The sequence below is a fragment of the Anas acuta genome, chromosome 3 (genome assembly GCF_963932015.1).
Source record: "Anas acuta chromosome 3, bAnaAcu1.1, whole genome shotgun sequence".
Taxonomy (NCBI): domain Eukaryota; kingdom Metazoa; phylum Chordata; class Aves; order Anseriformes; family Anatidae; genus Anas; species Anas acuta.
The window spans coordinates 268,208-285,344 of record NC_088981.1 but is presented as its reverse complement, the minus strand read 5'-3'; positions in this window follow the sequence as shown (position 1 = coordinate 285,344).

Sequence of the window (17,137 nt, the reverse complement as noted above, 5' to 3'; positions counted from 1 at the left end):
CCGGATCACCCCCAAACACGAAAGAATACCCCAAAAGCCATAGATCCACCCCAAAAGTCCCCCGAAACCTCCCTGATGTTCTCCAAAACCCACAATTTACCCCTTTTCACCATGATGACCAACGAGAACCCAACTAAATCCCAACGGAGACCCCAAAACACGTCAAAAACACCAAAAAATAACAGGATCAGAAGAAAAAACACCAAAAACGATGAATTTCCCCCCAAAACAACCCGAAACTCACCTGCTCTTCTCCAGTACCCACAATCCACTCCCATTTACCTTAAAGACCAACAAGAACCCAACGAAACCCAACAGAGACCCCAAAACACGTCAAAAACACCCCAAACAAGAACAGGATCACCCCCAAAAACGAAAGAAAAACCCCAAAACTATAGATCCACCCCAAAAGACCCCCGAAACCTACCTGATGTTCTCCAAAACCCACAATATACACTTTTTCACCATGATGACCAACAAGAACCCAACTAAAACCCAACGGAAACCCCAAAACATGTCAAAAACACCCCAAAAGTGAACTGAATCAGAAGAAAAAACATGATTTAACCCCCCAAAAAACCTTAAACCTACCTGATGTTCTCCTAGATGTACAATCCACGCCCAACCACCATAAAACCCAATGGAAACCCAACGAAACCCAACGGAGACCCCAAAACACATCAAAAACACCCCAAGAAATAATTGGATCAGAAGAAAAAAAAAAAAAAAAAACAAAACTATGAATTTCCACCATAAACCACCCTAAACTCACCTGATCTTCTCCAAATCCCACATTTCACTCCCATTCACCATAATGACCAACAAGAACCCAACGAAACCCAACAGAGACCCCAAAACACGTCAAAAACACCCCAAACAAGAACAGGATCACCCCCAAAAATGAAAGAAAACCCCCAAAACCATAGATCCACCCCAAAAGTCCCCCTAAACCTACCTGATGTTCTCCAAAACCCACAATTTACCCTTTTTCACCATGATGACCAAAAATAACCCAACTAAAACCCAACGGAAACCCGAAAACACGTCAAAAACACCCCAAAAAAGAACAGGATCACCCCAAAAAATGAAAGAAAACCCCAAATACCATGAATCCACCCCAAAAGTCCCCCTAAACCTACCTGATGTTCTCCAAAACCCGCAATTTACCCTTTTCCACAATGATGACCAACAAGAACGCAACTAAAACCCAACGGAAACCCCATAACACGTCAAAAACACCCCAAAAGCGAACCGGATCAGAAGAAAAAAAACATGATTTAACCCCCCAAAAAAACTTAAACCTACCTGATGTTCTCCTAAATGTACAGTCCACTACCAACCACCATAAAACCCAACGGAAACCCAACAAAACCCACCTCAAAACCACCCCAAAATCAACCCAGATCCAAAAAAAAAACCAACAAATGATAAAAAAAGAAATGATGATAGTTGATAGAAGTAATGGGCAAAATATGTGCAGGATGATTGTTAGGAATGTATTAGTTGTGAAGAATTTAAGAAAGCACAAAAGGACTGTGGTGGTTTTGCTCAGGTGGGCAGCTGAGCTCCACCACAGCCGCTCTGTCACTCCCCCTCCTCAAAGAGGAATGGGGAGAAAATGGGGAACGGGGAAATGGGGGTTATGGTCAGTCTACAGCACTTCTTCTCTGCCGCTCCTTCTCGGTCACTCTCGTCCCCTGTGCTGTGGGGTCCCACCCACGGGATGCAGTCCTTGATGAACTGATCCGGTGTGGGCTTCCCACAGGCAGCAGCTCTTCCAGAGCTGCTCCAGATATGGGTCCGTACCACGGGCTCCATGCCTCAGGAGAAAACTGCTCCAACCTGGCTCCCCCACGGGCAGCAGCTCCTGCCAGGTCACCTGCTCCTGCGTGGGCTCCTCTCCACGGGCTACAGGTCCGGCCCGGAATCTGCTCCGGCAGGGGTCTTCCACAGGGGGCAGCCTCCGTCGGTGCAGGGCCACCTGCTCCACCGTGGTCTCCTCCACGGGCTGCAGCGTGGAACCCTGCTCCACCGTGGTACTCCATGGGCTGCAGGGGGACATCCTGCTTCACCATGGTCGTCACCACAGGCCGCAGGGGACTTCTGCTCCGGCGCCTGGAGCACCTCTCCCCCTCCTTCTACACTGACCTTGATGCCTGCAAGGCTGTTCCTCACTCCCTTCACTTTCCCAGCTGCTGTGTGGCGCAGCGTTTTTTTCCCTGTCTTAAATATGCTCTCACAGAGGCACAAGACAACATCGCTTATTGGCTCAGCTCTGGAAAACAATGGGGCCCTTCCCAAACATGGGGCAGCTTCTAGATCTTTCTCACAGAAACCACCCCTATGGCCCCCTGCTACCAAAACTTTGCCATGTAAACCCACTACAGATGGTCTTGTTAAGTAGCAGCCATGGATGAACCACTTAATGCCCTTTAGTTCTTCTGGTCACGATCAAATCATGAGGTGCTTGTGATGTTCACACAGTTTCAGTGAATCTGAGATGGATTGTAATTAATTCAGTATCTATGGACATATCATTCAAAGACCTTTTAACATTGAAGAAGTAATTTATATTGTTTACTTGGTTTTATTTCACTAACTTAAAATATTTTTCAAAAATTGCACTGTGAAGTGCACTGTACCTGTGTAATTTAGGTTTTCTGAAAGAACATTCTGCTTCATTTCATTGGGTCAGAAACAATAACAAACTACATAATTTATTTCACTATATAGCTAGAAAAATACAGTTTCCAGAATCTTACCTGGTATTGATAATGACTGACCTCTGACTTCTCTTTTCTAAATACTTCATACATTTTATACGAGCCATGCTTGAGATTAAAATAGCCTAAAGATCAATTTGTTATTGAAACGGAACGTGAAAGTACTTTAAAAAATATCACATCTAAAATTACCTTGTGTCCTATTGCATGACCTAGAAGTTTTTTGTTTCTCCACAAAAAAAAAAAAAAAAAAAAAAAAAAAAAAGTCAAAATAATTGTTGTGGTCTGGTTGTGAAATTAAGGGAACTGCTTATTTCACTTGAAGGTTTTGTTTGTTGGGACTTAAAAAAAATTGCACTTTGGGAATATCGAAGCGTGTTGTTTGTTTCTGTAACATTACTGTAGAAAACAAACAAACAAACAAAACAAGCAAAACAGAGGATCAAATTCAGCATTTTCTAGGTAAGCTAGATGGGCAAATACAGTATTTTCTTTGTACTAATTACTCATGTCTTTTTTTAGAAGATAGATAATTCTTTTGAATTCCCAATCTGCAAGGGCTACATGTATCCTTTGATTGACTTCTGTTGGTAATCAGTTGAGGATGAAAAGCAAACCTTTTTTGTAAGAGTACAGTACTCACTGAAAAGCATACACTTAATAGCTGCACAAACTTGCAAAGTTGAATGCAGAGAGCAGAATGTCCGCACTTAACTGAATCTAACTTTTATCCATAACTCTCTCCAACATATCAAAAAAGGCACTTTTGAAAGTAAGGTTATTTTTATGTTAGTGGTGGACTACAAGTGGGCATATTTGAAAGTGTTGTTGTGGATTATTAGATGTACTTAGCAAAGGGATTTTTACTCTGCTGTCATCTGGGCAAGTAGTGTATAACATGTGTGGCTGTAGATATGAAAGGACTGCATTTTTCCTTGCTGCAAGCACAGAATAAATTTGCCCACATCATGAGGCGGCTGTTACAACATGATAAATGGGCCTATTGTCTTGTGGCACATTTACAATTTTTCTGAGTAGATTGCAAAATACTATATTCTAAACCATACTTCATTATTCTATGTTGTTCATCTGAATTGTGAGATAAGAATCGTCATCTTTTTGTTGGATTATTTCTACTTGCATGGAAGTAACAAGTCTTGCTAATGTTAAGTTTAATATTAGTGTCTCTATTATTCACTCCATGTTTGTTGTCAAAGAGCAGTAAACAAACAAGTAAATACAGTTTAAAATGTGCACTTATTTACTATTCTTTATGAGGTGAAAGAATTGCCGAAGGCATTTCTTCTTCGGATGATACTGTGTATTATCAAATACCTGTCACTACTCTACAACTAAAGATGAATTCCTCTTGAGGTCTGCATAAATGGAAATTCTGTTCTTTATGGATGAAAAATAAGCAAGAAGTAATGTAGGAAACATACAACTCAATTGGTAGGAGATGTCTGCTGATGCTCCGCAGGTTTCTACAGCTGTGACACTACAGATTAAGTAGTCAATCAAACATTAGATTCTGTATGCCATATGTATCCATTTCCAGACATAAGTACAATGTCCTGTAGCACTACAGGAGGTAAATACATTGGGTACATCTGTGATCTTTGAGAACTGGATGAAGTGTTGACCATGAATAGGAGCTAACAATTCCAATACACAAACAGAACAATGTGAGAGAGAGGACAGCAAGGCAATCATATGGGGAAGAGGGAAGAAGAAAAAAGAAAAAGAAAAAGAAAAAGAAAGAAAGAAAAACGGGGAAGAAAAAAAAGAACATCCCTCTCTCTCCAACCCCCCCCCCCCCCCAGCAAACTAACACACAAAAACCACAGATCCACAGATAAGATACTGCATACGCAGCAAGGGAAGTCTCATGTTTGCTCCCCTTGTTCTCATGGGGGACTTCAGCTTGCCAGGTGTCTGCTTGAAATACAGTGCAGTAAGGAGGAAATGGTCTGAGAGACTCCTGGGGTGTGTGGACACAGGTGGTGAGGGAAGCAGCAAGGGAAGGTGCCCCACTTGACCTGTTGTTTGCAAACAGGGAAGGACTTGTGGGTGTCATGATGGTTGGAGGTCTCTTTGGGCACAGCCATCATGAAGCGATAGGCTTTTTTCATCTTTGGCGAAGTAAGGAAGGCAGTTTGCAGAACCGCTGCCGCGGATTTCCAGAGGGCAGACACTGGCCTGTTTAGAGACCTGGCTGACAGAGTCCTCGGGGAGGCAGTTCTAAAGGCAGGGCGCTCCAGGAAGGCTGAACTTTCTTCAAACATGAGATCCTCGTTTGAATCAGAGAGTGGGAGTTCTATCCTGCACAGTGTTATTAGCAGGCAGCAGTGGGGGAACTCTGCTGCTCAGGACCGCTGTGCTGACTGCGCGGGTTATTCCCCGCTGGGCTTCCAGCGAATCACCAAGCACAAGGGCAACGTGCAGTGCGCCACTTCAGCGAGCACACATTGCGTGCGCTTCCAAAACTAATTTTGACCATGGATAGCCCAGCAACCATTTCTGTTTGTTCACCACCTGTCCTGCCCTGCCCTGGGGAGAGGTGAATAAAAAGCTCCCGGCCGCGAGCAGCGCTCGGAGTTGCCCCGGGACGTGCCTCGGCTGGGCTGCCTCGGCTCGCTGCCGCCGGGCGTTGTGCGGCTCCTGGGGCAGGAGGTCGGCTGTGAGCTGGAAAATGCCGTCAGGCAGCAGCTGCGAGCTTAAGAAATGCCCTTTAAGCTTTGGGCTTTTTTTTGGGGTTGGGAGGGCTTCAAGGGGGGTTCGTGGGTCAGCCAGCGTCGTGCGAACAAACCGGTGGCTGTTACATTTTAACAGTGCACCTCAACTGTGTTTTTGTTTGTTTGTTTGTTTTTCCTGAAGTTCTTCCTCAAAAAAAAAAAAAAAAGTTATTTTTTCTGGTGAATTCACTCACAACCTGTTCGCCCTCTAAACCGCCAGGATCGCTGCCTGCCATGTGCTCGCCGCTGCTGCGGGTTGAAGCGGGTTCCCGAGGCAGGGTGCGTGGGGCTGGGAAGCTGCTCCTGGAGCTCGGGGGCGAGCTGGTGGCTTGATCCTAAGTGATTTTAAGGATTTAGAGCGTTTTAAATGGAGTATCTTGATAGCCTTTGATCAGATGGCTTAAATAAACAAAGGTTATTAAAAGTGAGAAAGCTGATCCCGCTGGGTGGATCAAAGCTTCCTGTAAACGCGCTGATAAGGAATAAATAGTAGATGGGGCTTGCCGTGATAAAGTGTACAAACAGCCAAAGATCAATACTGTTGTGTGCAGGCAGCGCCAAGGTTGGTCGGTACCAGCAGAGGATGGACGTGCTCCTTCAGTTATTGTGTATCTTGGTGGTGTTTTAGGTTTAGCAGCGACTGCTGGGATCAGTCAGTACTTTAGGTGTTAGCTGAGCACATGTTTCGATGATAGATGGTGGCAAATAAGCATGTTAGTAATAGACACAAGGAGACAGCGTGTGGGAAGATGCTCTTTTCAAAGTTCTTGGAAATCTGTGGCTTTATTAGTTTATTTGAAGATGGAAGTGGTTCAAGAGGAACTGAGATGTGTTTTTGGGCTATTCAGCATATTTTCCTTGAAACAGTAGATCACCGCATTTAAAGCTATGTGGTTATTCCACAAATGCTTGAAAGTCTGCTCCTAACGTCAGCCTAGAGTCCTAAATTGTGATGTGCTGCTCATTTATTTGTGGTGTTTGAACATTTGCCAGTTGACTGTAAATTCAACTTTTAAAAGGAAGCTTTGCTTCCTTTTACCTTCATGCGGATTTTTCCTGTAGCCTATGTAGTAGGGAATATTGTGTTCAGATAAATAGGGTTTGGGCAACAGGCTGTTATTTACTTCCAATATTTTACCGCACTTCAAAACTCTTCCTTGAAAACTACTGTAGAAGTTGAAATGATGCTTCAGGTCATAGTTTGATCTGTGGAATTATGAAACTCCTTGTGGTATTTGATTAAGGAGGCATTGGGGAGGCATTGGGGAGGCAAGGACAATCCCCAGACAAGGACTGTATATCTCGAAACGAGACACTGCAACAAATGATAAGGAAGCGGCAGACGGACAGAGAAACAAATGGAAGGACTATAAATCTCATTGGACATTGGAATTCGTTATAAAGATACAACAACTGGAAGAATTAGCAACAACCAGCGCTTGCAATTAAGAAACATGCCAGCTCAGCAGATTCCTGACCAAAGGTGAAAAGTACACTGTGAGGAAGACTCGGGGTCTTCCTCCCAAAGACCCCTGCCCACGTCCCAAAGACCCCTGCCCACAATTCTTGGGAGGCTCTACGCAGGCGCAAGGTGCCAAAAGGCTAATTAGCATGAGAAGCGAGGGAAGGGGGGGATAGATAAGGAATATGTATAGGCGCTTGTAGAATATTGATAGATTGATTGTATAAATTCAAGACTGCTTTCCGCTTTGGGTATGCACGATAGGTGGAGAGATCCCCTGTGCATCATCCAGCGCTGCAATAAAGACTATACCACTTAAAGGAATTTCGGCTTCGATCTTTGAATCATATTTGAACACTTTCTTTCTGTGATCAAAAAGCTTCCTTAAACACAGCCTCAAGCTCAATTACACCAGTGTGTTTTTAATTTTCTACGGCTGGTTATTTCTATAGCAATACAGAATAACACTGCTCATAATTCCTGAGGTGGGAGGAACTATACCAGCCTCTGAAAGGGTGCTAGCAAGCACCTCTAATTAGCTGAAAGCTTTTGAGGTATCAGCCCATTGTTTTTTCAGGGAGGGGGGAATGGGAGCCATACTTTGAAACTGAAGTGCTAGGTGCTTAATAAAATGGGTCTGCCAGAATTGTAGGTGTGGTGCTAAAATATGAAGCCTGGCATGGTGGTAGGCCTTGGTGAATCACTGGATCCATCTTTAGGTGTTGCAGAAGTGGGATAATTTGATCCTGCTGTAATATGAATAGTATTGAAATGTCCTACCAACTGAATTAGCAATGTTAACAACTATCTGCGACTCAGCTAGAAAATAACCTGCAATCTCATGTATTTGCAATTCACTTTATAAACTCATTGCCATCCATTATTATGATGATGATGTAGAAACACCTAATTCAGGAATAAGGTTTTGTAAATTGTTATCATGTTGTCACTGTAGTATTTCAGTGAATTGGAACAGCAGAATTCCATGGGTAGTATGTGTTAAATGTACTTGTCAGCTGGGCTCTTAACTGCATGCCAACTATGATAAGACAGCAAAGGTATACTGATTGGTGTATTTATATTGGTGTATTTATAGACGAAAGAAGGGAGTTTGCAGCCACTTTATGTACCTGTGTAGAGGTTCAGCTACGTGTAATTGTTTTCAGATTGTATGTGCAAAAAGAAGAATTTGGCAGCATTAGCCACTGCTGCCACTGTACAAATAAAGACTGTTGTGCCGTTGTACTGTTTACATTAACTATAAATACACCACAGTAGAGAGAGACTAGAAATTCCAAGCTTTTACTGAAGAGTCATACCATAGTTCTTTTTTTTTTTCTTAAGCCAAGCACAGCAAGGAGTCTGCAGACAAAACTTTGAGTGTTGTCTGCTTTAGAGCAACATCCAGCATCATAAGTTCTTGTGGAACATGACTGAGCACTTTTATCTGGTGCTTTTTCTTGCTGTAAAGATGCACCTGTAATCTTTTCTCTGAGCTTCAAGTTTCAACATATTTCGTGTCCAGCTAATAAGAGCATGAAGTCTCTCAACTTTAACTAATTTCCTCAGCTGGTTAACTATTGTGGGAATAGAAATGTTGTTTTTGCAGAGTTACATTGTTTAGAAGGAGGGAATGTGGTACTGAGATATGCTTACAGTGATAAGAAAGTTTAGCAGGCGACCTAGTGAAATGCAGACAACCAGACTCCTTAGGACAATTAGGTGAAAATCACGGTGTCAAGTCAAGTCAGATAAGTGAAGAAACATTACCACTTCAAGCAGTAAAAATGTCAAAAGAAATTTGAAATTCAACAGGCCGGCAACTGAAGGCCATGCATTGTTTGTGAAGCATCAGATAGATTGTGAACCTGGATTACCCACTCAGTGGGGAAACAGGGGAGGGTCCTGCCATCAAAAGGTATATAAACTGTGTTTTGGAACTAGTAGATGCGCTCTCTCCTGCTTGTGGGGCGCCCGCCATTGCAATCACGAATAAATTACTACTTCACTGAGATCCTCGCCTGAGCCTAAGTTATTGGCTACGGAGTGTTTCTCACAATTTGGGGGCTCGTCCGGAATCCAGTCACCTACTGGGGAGCCCCACCGCCGCAGCAGCAGGAAGGCATGCCCCACTGATTTCAGCGGTCCTGTGCATCGATGGTGGCGGTTCTGCGGAAAGCTGACAGAGGGCCCGAGACTGGTTAAAGAGGCAGGATCCGTGAAGTAGTGGGGAAAGGAAGAAGGTAGGCACTCCGGGTTTTTAAGAATCGATCCGGTAACTCTGTGCACAGACCAAGGTAAGAAAAATATTAAGTATTGCCTTGGGGGTCGGGTATCTGGTGTATGGTAAGCCCTTGCACGGGGAAGTGCTGGCACTACACCAGGGGAATCTGGTGTACGGTAATCCGTGCACGGGGAAGTGCTTGGAAGTACACCAGGGAATCTGGTAAACTCAGGTGTGCGGTAACGCTGGCACGGGGAAGTGCTTGGCGGTACACCCCCATCTTTCAGTACGTTGGTGTGTGGTACACTGCAGAAGGGAAATTTCTGTAGCACATACTGGCGAGGGTTAGGAAAAATGGGAAAATATGAGTTCCAGGGGACAGGGAGATATCCCTGGGGGAGTGCCTACTAATAGTTCTTCCTGAAGAATGATAAGAAATTGGAAACATAATCCCAAAAATTAGAGGGATTGTAAAAGAAAAATAATTTTAAAAAGGTTAAATATTGTGTATCAGTCTGGACAAAAGAACCAATTAAGGAAACAGCAGTATTTTGGCCAAAATACGGGTCTGATGAAAATTCAGGCTTTAAATTTATGTGTAAACAAGAAGATTCCTTTTTTTAGAGAAGGAGCCAAGTTATGCTCCCTATAATCTTAATATTGAACTGGTGGCAGCAGCAGTCACTCCGGGAAGGGAGACAGGGACTGTAATTAACACTGTCCCTAAAGAAGGATCGTACTCTAGGCTCTAGCAAGAATTAGAACAAGGTAGAAGAGATATTGAGAATTTTGCCTTCCCTGATACTAACAGTACTAACACTAACAGTGTATCCTCTTAGGTGAACTACCCCCTCCTCCTTACCAGCAGAGAGGTTAGGACTTTTAAGAAGGAGAGGAAGTCTTTATTCGAGGACCCCAACAGCCTAGTTGAACAATTAGACCAGTTCCTACGACCTGATTTATACTCTTGGGGGAGGGAATTATGTCTGTAAGTATGTTGTTTACAGGGAAAGAAATGGGAATGATCAGGAGGAGAGCTGCTATACAAGAATGGGAAAGAGCTCATCCTCCAGGACCAGGGGTAATACCGGCAGGGCAGAAATACCCACTTGCCAATCCTGGCTGGAATAATAATAGTGTGCAACACAGAAATCATATGAGAGACTTGGGGTCAGAATGAGAAAGTACTTGGGGATGAGACCTGAGGACCCAGTATCCCAAGGGCTCTTGAAAGTTCATTGTGTGATTAAAGCCTGGCAAAATACGCAGAAAATGCTTCAGAAGGTGGGGGGATGTAGTGAACAGTCACTGGGGGACCCTCCTGCGGGAGGCCCTGGAGGTGTGTGTCCGGAGGGGAGATAAGAAAGAAAAAAAAAAAAAAAAAAGAGTGAAACTAATGGTATTGACAGTGCAGCGGGTAGTGAGGCAGAGGGTTGGAGAAAGAGGAAGAAAATCTTCAGGGGGAGTCAGGGCTGGGATGAAAAGGAGAGGAAGAGAGATGAAGGAATGGCAGGCAAAGAAGGCTGCCTGTGTTGTGGCCTGAGTCCTAGCAGAGACAGGCTTTGATAAGATGTTTTAAGTGTGGCCAGGCTGGCCACTTCGAATAGGAATATCTGGAGTGGAAGAAGGAGGAAAGAAGGAAAATAGGATGAAATATGCTATATTGGTATGTTGTTTATCTTGGAGGGAAAAGGTATGGAATTAAGTTGGACCCTGACTGAGCCTTTGGTGCTGGTATTAGAAAAGTACAGGCTGGAGAAAGATAAAGGAAGTGTTAAAAGTGTTGCTGAAGGTGTTAAAGGAGTGGCATGTAGTATTTAACAGAGCTGTTTGAAATTGAATGAGCAGGGAAAGGTGATGTAGGCATTATCTAAGTAACAGTCTAGAAGTTTTGGTATATTTGCATATTTGCTGTGGTGTTTGGTCAGTTTCCCAAGCATCGGGGAGGGGGGAACAGCCTGCTGCACCAGGGGCCTCTCCAGCGGCCACAGGGGGGCTTCGGCTCCAGCGCCTGGAGCGCCTCCTCCCCCTCCTTCTGCACTGACTTAGGTGTCTGCGGGGGGGTTTCTCGCTCTCCCAACTGCTGTTGAGCAGCAGGTTTTTGTTTGTTTCTTTGTTTGTTTGTTTTCGTGGATGTGCTCTCACAGAGGCACGGACTGTATTGCTCATGGCTTGGCTCTGGGCAGCAGTGGGCCCCTTAGGGGCCAGATGAAATTGTCCCTTACCTGCCACGGGGAGGCTTCTGGGTTTTTCTCACGGGGGCTGCCACTGCAGTTTCCCACCCCCACACCTCTCACACCCCCCGAACCTTGCCATCAAAACCAATACACTGGGGAACAGCTAGGTCATTACTGACTTGTAAAGTATCAGGGATTAAATTAACTAATGAAACCCTAAAAAGTGATGGAGGCAGAAGGGACTGGGATAACAGTGCCACTTTTGGGGGATACCAAGCTGAGACCAGGGGATAAAATGATCACTGGGTAATTATTGTATGTACCCAAGGCAGGGACTAACTTGTTGAAAAGGGATTTGATGATTAAATTGGGCATTCAAATAGTAAATTGTTAGACTGGAATAACAGTGTTATTAATGGAGTGCTCTCTGGCCCTGAGAGCAAACATACATGGATATTCACCTCTGACTGGAAAGACCCTGAAATGGGGGCGGAAGCAACAATATAGGTGGACAATTTTACCTCAGGGCTATACAGGGCCACCTATCTATTTGGGTAAGTTCTAAAAAAAAAAAAAAGACTTTGGAGCAATTACAACCTCCCAAGGAGGTATTAATGTTAACAAATATGTGGATCGTTTTCTATTGTCAGGACAGGAGAAAAGAGTTGTGAAGAAAGCTACTAACAAGCTATTCAACTTTCTGGGAAAGCAGGGCTTGGGAGTATTAAAAAATAAATAAATAAATTACAATATGGAGAAAAAGAAGTCAGGTATTTAAGGCATCTAACGTCTGAAGGAAAACAAAGAATAAATGCAGAGAGGATTCAGGGAATTGTTGAAAATTAAGAAAGAACTAAAAAGTTTTAAAAGAAAGATTTTTTTTAAGGAATCAGGAGCCATGAAGTCTGAAGGAAAATGGATACTCCCTGATGGGAGAGAAATGCTGAATAAAGTGATAATGAGGCAAATATTAACTGTTTTACATCAAAAGAGTCATTGGGAGGTGCAAGCAACGTGTGATGTTGTGCTAAAAAAATATGTCTGTATAGGAATATACACTTTAGCGAAGCACATATGCAGAGGATGTACTATATGTCAAAAGGTAAATAAAAAGGTCTTCTGTAACCCATCTAGAGGGGGACGGGAGCCAGGGACCTTTCCGAAGTATACAGGTAGATTTTACTGAGTTACTTGTTTGTCCTAATTGACCACATGACTGGATGGGTGTAAAGCTTTACTGCAAGGGTTAAAGCAGGCCTTAGCGATTGAGTGGGATTTTCACAGCCCCTGGCACCCCTCCTCTTCTGGGAAGGTGGAGCGAATGAATCAGACATTAAAGAAGCAATTAACTAAACTAGTGTTAGAAACCCAGCTTCCTTGGGTAAAATGCTTACTCCTACAGGTTTAAACAGCACCAAGAAAGGATATAGGAATTTCACCATATGAGATGCTGTTCAGATTGCCCTATCTGGGCAGAAGGGATGAGATACCACAAAAGAGAGTTTTCTTAAGAACTGTATTCTGGGGTTGTTCTGTTCTTTGTCATTTCTCAGGACCTGTGGGTTGTGGGCTCAAACCCCACCTTTGGAATTTCCCATTCACCACCATCACCCAGGAAACCGGGTCCTGATTTGGACCTGGAAAGAGTCAACTCCGGCCTGAATGGGAAGGACAATTACTAACCACTGAAACAGCCGTAAGAACTGCGGAAAAAGGTTGGACTCACTATACTCGAGTGAAGGCATCCGTCGACGCTAGTACCTGGGATGCTGTTCCTACAAAAGACTTGTTGGAAGTTGAAATTGAAGAGAAAAATCTCATAGTGGACTCTGAGCAGGATAAGAGCTTACAATTGTAAACTAACCTTTTATTTTCACAGGTAACTAACGACTGTGACTTGTGATTGAGAGAAAGAACAGATCTATAGCGAATTGCAGTGCTCCCAAGGGGGGGTTGTTATAGTAGTAGTGTACATCTTATTTTTTTTTTTGTATCGATAATTATTTGGAAACCTAAGGTTTAAAAATAATGACAGGGAAAAATCGATTACTAATTTTGTTTTTAGTGATTCTAGGCCTCAGAGAAGGCCTCGGTCAATTGGCAACTTGGAAAAGGCATGACCAGATAATAGCAACAACGGGATACCCTGTCAAAATATGGGTGACTGTGACAGAGGGTTATGTACCACATTCTGTCATGTTTGATGTTTGTGAGGTGTTAGCTTGTGGAGATTTAAATGCCCAACGACAATTGAGCAGAGAGAACAAATAACTGAGAGAGACCCAACAGCCAGATTGAGAATAGCTGTATGGAAACAATCCTCTATTGCCATTAGAGAAAGGGAGAAACTCAAGGAGAAAACAGGAGAGAAAACAGGAGGCCCTCTGAAATGTGGCAGTTCAAACATTTGAGGTTCAAACAGGGTATGGGGATGTGAATGCCTGGATAGAATGGGTCAAATATACTGTCCAGAGTCTCAACCGTAGCTACTGCTATGCTTGTGCCTCGGGATGACTGATTGCCCAGATAGTGCCCTTCCCATGGTGGTGGACCAAAGACTCCCAAGGGGTGCGATGTATGATTGCATTGTACCAAGAAAAGACTGCCTGGGGAAATGAGGCCTGTAAGTCTCTCTTTGCTGTTCCTTGCATGATAACAGTATCACGGTTCCCCCTGCATTCTCTACAGCTATAGGTAACCATACAGCTTGCCTCTCACGGCAGGGTGTGAGTGCTACCTGGCATCTGGGAGAATTTGCCTTGTGCTACCAAGGACTTGATGGGAAACTGCTCAAGACTAGAGATCCCCAGGGCAGATCTCTGGTGGTACGGTGGAGGGAAGATCTTACGGTCCACCCTACCATCTAATTGGGAAGGCACTTGTGCACTTGTTCAATTAGCTATACCCTTCACCCTGGCATTTGAAAGAGAAACATCACAAATACCCAGAGGAAGTAAAAGAGGCTTAGGAATATCATTTGATGATAGAGTATACATAGATTCTATTGGGGTACCTAGAGGAGTTGCAGATGAACATAAAGCCAGAAATCAAATTGCTGCAGGGTTTGAGTCACTGTTCTGGTGGGTAACAATCAATAAAAATGTGGATTGGATTAATTATTTCTATTATAATCAGCAGAGATTCATCAATTATACCAAGGATGCGATGAGAGGAATCGATGAACAACTAGATGCCATCAGCAAAATGGCTTGGGAAAACAGGATAGCATTAGATATGATGCTCGCAGAAGAAGGAGGTGTGTTTGTGTGTGTAATACTGAGCAACCATTGTTGCACTCTTATACCCAACAATAGTGTCCCAGATGGCTCAGTAACAAGAGCATTGCAAGGGCTTACCACCCTTGCCAGTGAATTGGCAGAAAAAAAAAAAAAATAAAAAAAAATAGGCATATTTGCAACATTGATCGTAGTTGTAGGAGTTTTGACAGCCATTGGTTGCTGCATTATCCTCTGTGTAAGAGGACCAGTACAGTGGTTAACTGAAATCGCACTATTGAAACAAATGACCATGGAGCTACCGCCTTACTCAGATAAGGAGATAATGAGGAGATGGAAAGCAAAGAAAGCAAAGAAGAAGAAGTCTATCAAATTACACCTTAGAGAAAGGTTTTGCAAAAATCAACAGTTTATAAAAAAAAGAAAAGGGGGGAATTGTGGGAATAGAAATGTTGTTTTTGCAGAGTTACATTGTTTAGAAGGAGGGAATGTGGTACTGAGATATGCTTACAGTGATAAGAAAGTTTAGCAGGCGACCTAGTGAAATGCAGACAACCAGACTCCTTAGGACAATTAGGTCAAGTCAAGTCAGATAAGTGAAGAAACATTACCACTTCAAGCAGTAAAAATGTCAAAAGAAATTTGAAATTTAACAGGCCGGCAACTGAAGGCCATGCATTGTTTGTGAAGCATCAGATAGATTGTGAACCTGGATTACCCACTCAGTGGGGAAACAGGGGAGGGTCCTGCCATCAAAAGGTATATAAACTGTGTTTTGGAACTAGTAGATGCGCTCTCTCCTGCTTGTGGGGTGCCCGCCATTGCAATCGCGAATAAATTACTACTTCACTGAGATCCTCGCCTGAGCCTAAGTTATTGGCTACAGAATGTTTCTCACACTAGTTATTTAGCATTAAAATATTTGTCAATGTATGCACACGTGTGCATATGTGCACAGTCTTGTCTGCACAAAAATCCAAATGTATCCTGTTCTGTCATTTAAAGAGTGACAAATATGAATTACTTATGATGTAGATATGATTGACCTGTATTTTCTAGATACATAGTTGTGGTCTGATCAGCTAATCTGAATATCAGCATCAAGTAGATTCACAGCTCAATGGCCGTTTTCTCTTAAGATGACCAGCTTCATTTTCTCTTCTTTTGAGAGAAATGGAGTTGAGTAACTTTGTGTGACGAGAATGCTCTTTTCTGTAACCTTTTTGTCTCCTGTAAACTTAAGAGTAGAGCATGGTTCTTTCATCTCTGAAAAGTGAAATGACATATTCCTTTTAAATCATTATTTTGGGGAATGGTCTGTGCCATGCTATTGTTGCATGTTGACATACCTGAGTATATATGGAGCACCTATACAATTTTGGACTGGAGAAATTCTGGAGTTAAGTGGTAAAGAGAGCCTGTGGAAACTTCTGCAGAGTCTCATGTTCTTTTGTAATAGTACTTAATAAGGAACAGATTTGTAGGTTATCTAAGCAGATAACTCAAGAACTTGTTTCAAAGTCTAAAGATTCCTTTTGAACAGTAATTTCAAGAAGTATGTATTATCTCACTACACCTCTGTCATAATATGTCAGCATATCTAGATGTCTGTTTTCTATGAAATTTGTAATCAGAGATGGATATCATCACTTTCAATACTCTGCTAATTGACCAAACTCTGCATGGAAAAACTGAAGTTGGACAAACATAGATATACCCAGGATCTAGCTTTAATGCTAGGTAAATGATTTGATCTTTAGAATGGTGTCCCAGGGATGTACATGTTGCTTTTAGCTACAGGCAACAACAGAAGGCATAAGTGTTGCTTAGTTCCGTCTCCCCCCAGCGTATCCTCTGTGTCTTGCTGTAAGAACAGGTGAACTTGATGTTTGTGGACGGTACCAGCTGAAATGCTGGGTTCACCTCGCTGTGGAGAAAACTGCTTGCTGAATCTCCAGTGCATTGCAAACAAAATTAAACTTCTTGTAAAAGAAGAGATAAGGCTGCTTACCCCAAACTGGAGCTTGCGTATGTGTATTATCTACTTCATTCTTAAATTGTGTTTGTCAGGCTCCGGGGATGGCATCTGAAATAGTTTTTAAGCACTAAATTATTCTATTCTATTCTATTCTATTCTATTGTGTCTTTTTCCGCCCAGAACATGAAGACCAGCTTCTTTTAGAGCCACCTTTTTTCCACGAAATCTCTCAAGAGCAAATGTATTAGCCTAAAATGTGTTTGGTAGATTGTTTTTATTTTATTTTATTTTATTTTTTATGTAATTCTTCTTTAGTTACCTAAGGTAATACAGTGTAGTCAGTTACAATATAAATAAATTATACTGTATCTTTTTGATTTCTCCCTCATTCCCCCAATTCCAGCCCTGTCTTATGCTTTTTGAGCCAAAAAAAACCACACTTCTGTGGTTTAATGATATGAATTATTGCTTGTTTGATCAAACAATGTTTTCATTCTACCTTCTGTGCTACTTTCCCAGGAAACTGATAATGAAAAGAAGCCAGCTCAGTAGAATTTCAGACATGGCAATGGAATCTGCTATAATCAGTTCAGTCCCTACCA